Source organism: Synchiropus splendidus, chromosome 6 (genome assembly GCF_027744825.2).
Source record: "Synchiropus splendidus isolate RoL2022-P1 chromosome 6, RoL_Sspl_1.0, whole genome shotgun sequence".
Lineage (NCBI taxonomy): Eukaryota > Metazoa > Chordata > Actinopteri > Syngnathiformes > Callionymidae > Synchiropus > Synchiropus splendidus.
In genome coordinates this window covers 12,107,501-12,117,500 of record NC_071339.1, presented here as the reverse complement: position 1 = coordinate 12,117,500, position 10,000 = coordinate 12,107,501, and the positions used below count along the sequence as shown (strand labels likewise).

General features: G+C 49.0%; 7 non-coding genes across 7 annotated transcripts; all 7 read left to right on the top strand.

The window, feature by feature from the left end:
- The first annotated feature begins 4,673 nt into the window (after positions 1–4,673).
- LOC128761325 (U2 spliceosomal RNA) lies at positions 4,674–4,862 on the top strand. The gene has a single exon (XR_008414987.1). It is a non-coding gene; the product is annotated as a U2 spliceosomal RNA (small nuclear RNA).
- A 195-nt stretch (positions 4,863–5,057) lies between these two features.
- On the top strand, positions 5,058–5,220 carry LOC128761559 (U1 spliceosomal RNA). Its single transcript, XR_008415211.1, has one exon. It is a non-coding gene; the product is annotated as a U1 spliceosomal RNA (small nuclear RNA).
- Positions 5,221–5,389: 169 nt separating this feature from the next.
- Positions 5,390–5,580, top strand: LOC128761852 (U2 spliceosomal RNA). Its single transcript, XR_008415495.1, has one exon. It is a non-coding gene; the product is annotated as a U2 spliceosomal RNA (small nuclear RNA).
- A 198-nt stretch (positions 5,581–5,778) lies between these two features.
- Positions 5,779–5,941, top strand: LOC128761558 (U1 spliceosomal RNA). The gene has a single exon (XR_008415210.1). It is a non-coding gene; the product is annotated as a U1 spliceosomal RNA (small nuclear RNA).
- Positions 5,942–6,110: 169 nt separating this feature from the next.
- Positions 6,111–6,301, top strand: LOC128761851 (U2 spliceosomal RNA). The gene has a single exon (XR_008415494.1). It is a non-coding gene; the product is annotated as a U2 spliceosomal RNA (small nuclear RNA).
- Positions 6,302–6,490: 189 nt separating this feature from the next.
- LOC128761557 (U1 spliceosomal RNA) lies at positions 6,491–6,653 on the top strand. Its single transcript, XR_008415209.1, has one exon. It is a non-coding gene; the product is annotated as a U1 spliceosomal RNA (small nuclear RNA).
- Positions 6,654–9,663: 3,010 nt separating this feature from the next.
- On the top strand, positions 9,664–9,854 carry LOC128761289 (U2 spliceosomal RNA). The gene has a single exon (XR_008414953.1). It is a non-coding gene; the product is annotated as a U2 spliceosomal RNA (small nuclear RNA).
- Positions 9,855–10,000: the final 146 nt, after the last annotated feature.

Genomic DNA, 10,000 nt, shown 5'->3' with positions numbered 1-10,000 from the left:
CATCTGGAATTGCTCCTGGAGGGTTCCGGTTCAGCAATGGCCGGACCCCCAGGGCTTCCAGGGCCTGAAACATCCCCCACAGTTGATAGTCCTGGGAGAGAATAGAGGCTACATCCACTACCAGGGTCAGCCCAAGCTTTGCCGGAGATGTGGGGAGCATGGGCACCTGGTAGAGGCATGTGAGAAAGTCTTCTGTGGCAAGTGCAGAGAAATCGGTCATTCCTTCGAGGAATGTACCAATGGCAGGAAGTGTAATCTCTGTGGTGAATTAAGCCATCTCTTCAGAGATTGTCCACTATCGTTTGCCAACAAACTGAAAATGAAAAAGAAGGCAGTGGAAGAAAATGGCCGACTGGAGCGGGAGACTTTCCCGCCAAACGACCAAGGGGGGAAGTCTCCAGATCTCCCTCCAACTCCTCCTATTGGTGGAGAGTCACTGGGGGAGGGAGAAGGGGAGGGGCCAGTTCCCTCCACCTCTGATCCCGCCCCCTCCTCCTCCTCCACCTCCAACTCCACAGAGACATCTGTGGGGGGAGAGGAGGAGGGGGTGGAGCCTCACGGGACAGAGGACAAAATGGAGGAAGAAGACACACCAGAGGAGCCTCTCCCCAGTGCACAGCTCCCCAAGAGACCGGCATCAGACCTCTCCCTCGACTCCCCAACGGTCGTGGAGAAGAGGGGAAGAATGAGAGCCCTCTCTGATACAACATCCAGTGAGGGCTCCAGGGAATTTCCCTCTCTTCCCCCAAATGAGGTCTCTTTCCTTAACATTGCCCTACAGTCAACCCCTAAGGACCGGAACACAATGAACAAAGCCATGCAGCCAAGACCGGAGCCAAAAAGTAGAGGGGGAGAGAAAGCTCGAGATCCTGCATCCAAATCTGTGGATGTTAAGGAAGAGCTTCTTTCACATGAGGTAACATAATCATGTGTTTTTAACGGTCTTTTAAAGTGTCTTACCTGTCAGTTTTTAAACCATACTCATGTCTATCACCTTCTCAACTATCAATGTGAGAAGTGTGAAGTCCAGAGTTAGAGCCCAGACCGTTTTAACCTTTTTAAAACATTTTAATGCTGATGTGTTTTTATTACAGGAGTGCGGGCTGCCCTTTTTAAAAAATTACTTTAAATGGAGCGAGTTATGGCCACAGCCCTCCATATGGAGTGGCTCAAATCAAAACAAAAATGACGGCGTGGCCATTTTAATAAACAACCCCTTGATCTCCATAAAGGACAGCACTGTGGTGAAGGACGGACGGGCAATTTTAGCGACTCTGACTTTTATGAACATCGACATGAATGTTTTAAATGTGTATGGTTTTAATGACAAAAACGACAGGTACGACCTTTTAGAAGACCTGCAGTCCCACATGCTAGGTAGGCGACCCTTAGTAGTGGGAGGGGATTTTAACTGTATTTTAATTAGAGCTGATAGAAAAGGAGCAGGGAACGATTTTAAAGTCGATAAAGCATCACTTTTATTACAGGGGATATGCAAAGATTTTAAACTGACCGACTGTTTTAAAACTTTGCATCCCAGAGAGGAGGGCTTCACCTGGTTCAGTGGTGACGGCACCAGAGCCTCTCGCATTGACTACATTTTAAGCAGGGATTGCCCCCCTACCGATGCTACATTGACCCCTGTTTTCTTTTCAGATCACGTTGTCCTCTCCTGCACGCTTTCACTGTCTTTAGGTGTGACAGTAGGAAGAGGTCTGTGGAAGCTCAACTGCTCCCTTTTAGAAGATAGGGAGTTAGTTAGGGAATACCGGGAGCAGTACAAGGAGTGGCAGACCCTTCGCGACATGTACGAAACACGAGCACACTGGTGGGAGATGGTGAAGGTCAGGACACGGACCTTTTTTAGAAAGGCAGGTAAAAAGACAAAAGATAGGGACGACAGACGCATGTTGGGACTGCAAAAAAGACTACAACGATACTTTGTTTTAACCCAGAGTGGTATAGATTTTAATGACGAGATTGGTCAAATAAAAAAAGAAATGTCTGTTTTAGCCAATAAAAAGAGCAAAGGCGTCATTTTAAGAAGTAAAGAAAGGGAAATGGAGGAGGGGGAAAAATGCACACGCTATTTTTTTAGAAAAATTTTAAATAAAGGGGGAGGAATGTGCATTTTAAAAAATGGGAACAAAGTTGCAGACACAAATAAAAAAATTATTGAAGTCATAGAAAACTATTTTAAAGAAATCTATAGCGAGAAAGAGATAGAGGGGGGAGTTTTAGACGAAGTTTTAAACAACATCACTGAAACTATCTACGACGACACGTCTTTAACTCAGACCTTTACAGACCTGGAACTGTCCAACAATATAAAAACTTTTAAGAGAAACAAAAGCCCAGGAGAGGATGGACTCCCTGTGGAATTTTATTGGACGTTCTGGGATCTTTTAACCCCCGACCTGACTGTGGTTTTTAATGACTTTGAGAAAATGACTGCACTGCCCGACAGTTTTAGAGTAGGTATAGTGACGCTTTTACATAAGGACAAAGACAAAACAGACATCCGAAACTGGCGACCAATTACACTTTTAAATGTTGATTGCAAACTTTTTAGCAAGATTTTAGCTTCACGCATGTCCTTGTTTTTAGAAGGGCTGATCCACCCGGATCAAGCCTGCGCCGTGCCAGGGAGGAAGATCACAGACAACCTCGTACTGATCCGAGACACCATCTGCCTTGCGAGGGACAGAAACATCCGACTGGTAGTTCTAAATTTAGACTTCGAAAAAGCCTTTGATCGGATCTCGCACCAGTACCTCTTCCAGGTACTGCAAAAAATGGGGTTTCCAGGGAAGTACTTAGATTGGGTGGGCCTGCTGTATCGAGATATAACCAGCAGATTCGTAGTTAACGGGCATTTGACAAAAGCAGTAGACATCCACTGCGGTGTCCGGCAGGGATGCCCGTTATCTGCCCTCCTCTACGTGGCGAGCATCGAACCACTGGCGCAGGTCTTGAGAAGGGACCCATGGATCAAAGGGGTCCAAATTCCAGGTAGCGGTGGGAGGGAAGCAACGTGCTTTTTATACATGGATGATTTTAGTATTTTATGCACAGACATCCTTTCTATACACAGGATTCTCGACCTGACTGACCGTTTCGGACTGGCCTCTGGGTCGAAACTCAACCGCCACAAGACCCATGCCCACTTCTATGGACCCTGGACTGACGACGAAAAGACAGGACTCCCTCTGACAGTGACCCAGACAGAACTCAAAGTACTCGGGGTCAAATTTGATAAAGACGGGGGAGGGGGTGAAAATTGGAAAGACCTGTTAGGAAAAGTTAGACAAAGACTGGGGTACTGGGGACTACGAAGACTGACTATAGAAGGTAAAATTTTAATCATAAAGTCAGTCATCTTACCTTTGTTTTTATTGACATGTTCAGTTTTTACCCCACCTAGGAGGGTGGTTTTAGCATTAGAAAGGAGTTTATTTAATTTCATCTGGGGCTCCAAGACAGACAAGTTAAGAAGAGAGGTGATGAAGAGAGAGAAAGAGAAGGGAGGGAAGGGAGTCCCAGATGTGGGACTGGTGCTCGGGGGTCATTACACGGCCCTCCACTTGAGGATCGTTACGACCCCATCCGGAAACCCCAAAACGGTCGCAATGACCAGGTTCTGGATGGGGTCGTACCTGAGACACCTGGGTCTGGTGGAGGGCGACCTCAGAGTACCAGTCTCTTTTAACATGCCACCCTCCTATGCTTTTATTAGGACTTTTTTAAGGGCTTTTAACATTGAAAAAGAGAGCGCAAATATTTTAACTCACAGTCGGTCTCTTGTGTCCCTTGTACAGGAGCAGGACCCGGTGAGTCCAGTACGTGGGCTCGCACTTGGCGAGCCTACAGCAGTCTGGCGGAACGTAAACCACCCGGCCCTGTCCAACGGACTGCAGGACCTGTCGTGGATGGTGGCTCACGAGATCCTCCCGGTCAGGGCCGTTATGCACTCCCGGGGCATGGCGGCACACCCAACCTGTCCCCGGCCAGGGTGTGGCGCCCCTGAGTCGGTGAGGCACCTGCTCTGGGAGTGCAGTGCTGCTGTCGAGCTGTGGGCAATGGCCGGTTCCTCACAATTCCCGGACTTACCAGCGGGTGGGGACCTGACAGCCCAGTTGGTCTTGTTTGGGGTGAGCCAGAGCAGGATCCCGTCCAGGATCTTTGCTCGCACCTGGCTCACCCTCGCCGCCATAAAGGAAAGCCTCTGGGTCTCCAGAAACCTGCTGGTAAGGAGGCAGAGGCAGATCCCCCCGGCGGCTGTGCTCCGGAGGGCAGCGGACACAATCCAGACAATCAACGCTGCAGGCGGCGGCCTCTGGGCACAGCCGCAAAGAAGAATCGCCTCTGCCTCATCGGACGGAGGAACCGGAGCCGCACGGTGAAGCTTGAGGCAGCGGCGGACCCTGGCTCTCCGGGTGTGGTCGGTGGGAAGGAGCAGTGGGGAGGAATCTCCGTCGAGTCGGCCATCGGGCGGCGGATCGGGACCGCTGGACGGGGCAACGCCAGGCTGCCAAAAGAGGACTCACTGAGCTCCTGTTCCTGTACGACGGCCAAGAAAATGTTAGTGACTTTTTAACCGCGTTTTAAATGTTTATACCGATGTTTTATTTAAATGACACGTTTTAGGAAAAGATTGTAATTTCTAACAGCTGAATGTGTCAATAAAATTTTCTTGAAAAAGAAAAAAATCTGTTCTTATCAGTTTAATATCTGATACGTCCCCTACCCGGGGACCATATATTAAATTGATTTTTGGAACAGGGAGAAGGACCAGGGGCTTGCTCCATCCTCTCTGCGCATCGACCTGGTATTGCATTACCTCCAGGAACGGTGCAAATCCTTAAGCTGGTACAAAATAAACACCTGTCGTCCTCCTCCTCCTCCTCCTCCTCCTCCACCACCGCCGCCAAGTTCCCATTCGACTAACTCATTGGCCAGGAACCTGTCATCTCCACCAAGGTGCCAGTCGTCGGGGGAGCCGTGAGTTACTCTGCCTGCGCCAGGGCAGACTAGTGTGTCGCGGAGCTGGGCAACTCATACTTACCTGGCAGGGGAGACACCATGATCAAGAAGGTGGTTCACCCAAGGCGAGGCTAGGCCATTGCACTCTGGGCCATGCTGACCTTTGCGAATTCCCCAAATGTGGGAATCTCGACTGCATAATTTCTGGTAGTGGGGACTGCGTTCGCGCTCTCCCTTGATATTCTGTCATAAGGCAAACCAATCAACCAATAAAAACCCAACTAAACACCCACTAAACAATCCCAGACTAAAGGGGGGGCACTCTGAGAGTCGACGAGCCGTGGCCTCCCTCAGTGACCCTTCTTGCCTTTTCCACCCCTAGTCTGGGCCCGGCCACTGTGGGGTTATCGCTTCTCGGCCTTTTGGCTAAGATCAAGTGTAGTATCTGTTCTTATCAGTTTAATATCTGATACGTCCCCTACCCGGGGACCATATATTAAATTGATTTTTGGAACAGGGAGAAGGACCAGGGGCTTGCTCCATCCTCTCTGCGCATCGACCTGGTATTGCATTACCTCCAGGAACGGTGCAAATCCTTAAGCTGGTACAAAATAAACACCTGTCGTCCTCCTCCTCCTCCTCCTCCTCCTCCTCCACCACCGCCGCCAAGTTCCCATTCGACTAACTCATTGGCCAGGAACCTGTCATCTCCACCAAGGTGCCAGTCGTCGGGGGAGCCGTGAGTTACTCTGCCTGCGCCAGGGCAGACTAGTGTGTCGCGGAGCTGGGCAACTCATACTTACCTGGCAGGGGAGACACCATGATCAAGAAGGTGGTTCACCCAAGGCGAGGCTAGGCCATTGCACTCTGGGCCATGCTGACCTTTGCGAATTCCCCAAATGTGGGAATCTCGACTGCATAATTTCTGGTAGTGGGGACTGCGTTCGCGCTCTCCCTTGATATTCTGTCATAAGGCAAACCAATCAACCAATAAAAACCCAACTAAACACCCACTAAACAATCCCAGACTAAAGGGGGGGCACTCTGAGAGTCGACGAGCCGTGGCCTCCCTCAGTGACCCTTCTTGCCTTTTCCACCCCTAGTCTGGGCCCGGCCACTGTGGGGTTATCGCTTCTCGGCCTTTTGGCTAAGATCAAGTGTAGTATCTGTTCTTATCAGTTTAATATCTGATACGTCCCCTACCCGGGGACCATATATTAAATTGATTTTTGGAACAGGGAGAAGGACCAGGGGCTTGCTCCATCCTCTCTGCGCATCGACCTGGTATTGCATTACCTCCAGGAACGGTGCAAATCCTTAAGCTGGTACAAAATAAACACCTGTCGTCCTCCTCCTCCTCCTCCTCCACCACCGCCGCCAAGTTCCCATTCGACTAACTCATTGGCCAGGAACCTGTCATCTCCACCAAGGTGCCAGTCGTCGGGGGAGCCGTGAGTTACTCTGCCTGCGCCAGGGCAGACTAGTGTGTCGCGGAGCTGGGCAACTCATACTTACCTGGCAGGGGAGACACCATGATCAAGAAGGTGGTTCACCCAAGGCGAGGCTAGGCCATTGCACTCTGGGCCATGCTGACCTTTGCGAATTCCCCAAATGTGGGAATCTCGACTGCATAATTTCTGGTAGTGGGGACTGCGTTCGCGCTCTCCCTTGATATTCTGTCATAAGGCAAACCAATCAACCAATAAAAACCCAACTAAACACCCACTAAACAATCCCAGACTAAAGGGGGGGCACTCTGAGAGTCGACGAGCCGTGGCCTCCCTCAGTGACCCTTCTTGCCTTTTCCACCCCTAGTCTGGGCCCGGCCACTGTGGGGTTATCGCTTCTCGGTAGTGATGGTGAGATGAAGCTTTTTGAAGCACTGAGGCATTTAGAAGAATTGGTTCGACTCATGAGTCGACTCTTCAAGAAGGTTCATATGCGCTCTGGCACCACCAAGTGGACATTTATATAGGATTCTGCAAGCATGAACTTCTTTTGCCCAAAGCTTCTAGTAGGATTGTCATCAACAATATAAAACATAGTGTTTGAGTAGACATGGATAAGATGTACACACACACACAAAGCAAAATTGAATTTCAATTATTTTTATTCAAAAATAGAATTTTTTCAACTGTTTTTGGAGTTAGTCTATTTCTTTTCTTAGACAGAATTTCCCCCGCCTTTGAAAAAACCCTTTCACATGGGACAGATGAGGCGGGGGTACACAGGTATTTTTTTGCCAAACTGTACAAATTTGGGTACATCATTTGTTTGTCCCTCCAATAGCGGAGGGGATCATCGTGTCGAGGGATGTTCGGCTCTGCGAGGTACATTTTCACCTCCACAATGGAGTCTGCCGTGCAGCTGGAGCGTGTTTTGCTGGCATTGCTGTCAAACCGCTGCCACAGTTTGCTGCCTAGAGAGACAATCAAGCATTGTAAGTGAAATAGAACAAATAAGCACAATATTAATAATGTAATCTATACCTTTAGTTGTAGAGTGAGGAGCCTCCGGTGTGGTTGGGGATGATGGGGAGCTGGAGCAGGGGGAAGAGGAGGTGGAAGAGGAGGAGGCAGCAGAGGAGGTAGGTGCTGTGGCCCTTAGAACTGCAGCACACTCTGCCACAAGTCTCTTCTCTGCCTCCTCTGCTCTGCTGGGAGAATGAAAGCCGATTTTTTTAAATCGGGGATCCAGCAGCGTCGGCAGTGAGTGCACACTCATGGTTTGTATGATGTGAAGTTTGTCTTTTAATTGGTGCCTCAGAGTCTCTGCCATGTCTCTTGTCTCCAGCATTTGAAGAATGCCAATCTCCTCTTCCTCCAGGGAATGGCATAACATGGAAAGAAGGGGAATCACCTTCGATCCTGACACCCTCTTCTCCTCAGACAGCTCCACAGTAGCATCATTGAAGGGAGCCAGGACTTTCAGAGTCTCCCCGATTACATTGTGCTGCTCCATTGTGAGTGGCGCTATCTCGGTCCTAAGGCCAGCCAATGCTGCTCCAACGGGCTCCTTCATGTCATGGAGCCGCTGGAGCATATGGAAGGTGCTGTTCCACCGAGTGTCGACCTCTTGCACAAGTTTCAGGGTTGTTTGGCCCATCTGAATTTGCATTTGGCTGAGCCGCTCCTGTAAGATTTGTCACGAATGTGTGATTATAGCAAAATACAATCAGTAACACTGTGGTGAAATGAAGGATCTCACCTTCGCAGTTGTGCTGCTCTTAAAATATCCCACTAGCCTCCTTGCATCAGTGCGGATTTTGGACAGCACAGGATTTTGCTCGATAGCCTTTTTAATAAATAGGTTCAACGTATGCGCCACACAATTTGTGTGACGCAATTGAAGGTGCCGGCTGCAGGCCCCCATGTTTGGTGCGCCATCAGTCACTAAACAAGTGACTCTGTTGGTGATGCCCCACTCCAACATGAGCCTGGACTTCACCTGGGCCAAATTTTCCGCTGTATGGGACTGCGGAAAATGAACGACTCCCAGCACAACCGTTTGCAACGTTGTGCTAGTGTCAATTAAATGCCCAGTCACAGCCAGATAGGCATCTGTGTTGATGGACGTCCACATGTCTGATGTGAGACTAACTGCCGAAGCAGATGACACCAACACTTTGGCCTTCTCTTTTAGCTCCTCATACCGCTTCTCCACCATGGCTTTCAAAGCCTAAGCACATGAAAACACAGTTTTAAACACCAAATATGACCTTTTCTTCCCATGACCACAGCTTCGTACCTGTCTGGTAGGAAGAACATAGCCAGGGTTCAAAGCAGCAACAAGCTTCTTGAACCCCTTGTCCTCCACAAAGGAGAAGGGCTGAGAGTCAAGGATGACCATGTCAACCAAAGCATCGTCCACACCACTCCTATCATCTGACAACACAAAAATGCACTGATTTAGAAAACAAATGATCAGATTTTAACACCACCAGTGACTCACTATGGTGTGGGAAAAACAAATAACACTTAATCACAAATGCCTCAAACGGGACTCGAAACCTTAACTTCCGCACTTTAACGCAGTCGCATTTACCGCTGCGCCAACTCATCCCGATACTCCAACTTACGCTATTGAAGTTATCATTGTTAAAAGCAATTCCAATGATTGTTTAACACTGTATTTTTATTTCGCTCACCGATGCGACGCTGCTCAGGACCGGTCTCCTTCGTCTCATGCAGGGCCCTATAGTGCCTCAACATAGATGAAGTGTTGTTGTTGTATCCGAGCTCTTTCGAACACAACCTGCACTTCACCTTATGAAGATAATATCAGTGTTAATGTTTTTGCACGTCCGATTTCATCTATAATACATCGTACTTACCTTGTTGGCAGAGATGAGATCGAAGTGTTCCCAAACCGGGGAAAACTTTCTCTTTCTCGATGGTTCCATGTCAACAGTAATCGATAGTCGATACAAAGCTGCTCACAAAACGTTCCCAAATGCTCACAAAACGTGACAAAACGGGGAACCTCCATTGCGCTTCGTGCCGCTTAAATCGGGAATTGAACTGCTCGATCCACTTCCTGAACCGGTCACGTGGTACGGTCAGTTCGAGGCTTCGATACGTCATCAGCTACGTCATTGGAGCGTTTCTCGGTGCGCTGTTCATATACTCGCTGCCAGATTACTCGGTACACGCACCGAAGAGTCGACACAGCGAACACATCACTACTTCTCGGCCTTTTGGCTAAGATCAAGTGTAGTATCTGTTCTTATCAGTTTAATATCTGATACGTCCCCTACCCGGGGACCATATATTAAATTGATTTTTGGAACAGGGAGAAGGACCAGGGGCTTGCTCCATCCTCTCTGCGCATCGACCTGGTATTGCATTACCTCCAGGAACGGTGCAAATCCTTAAGCTGGTACAAAATAAACACCTGTCGTCCTCCTCCTCCTCTTCCTCCTCCTCCTCCACCACCGCCAAGTTCCCATTCGACTAACTCATTGGCCAGGAACCTGTCATCTCCACCAAGGTGCCAGTCGTCGGGGGAGCCGTGAGTT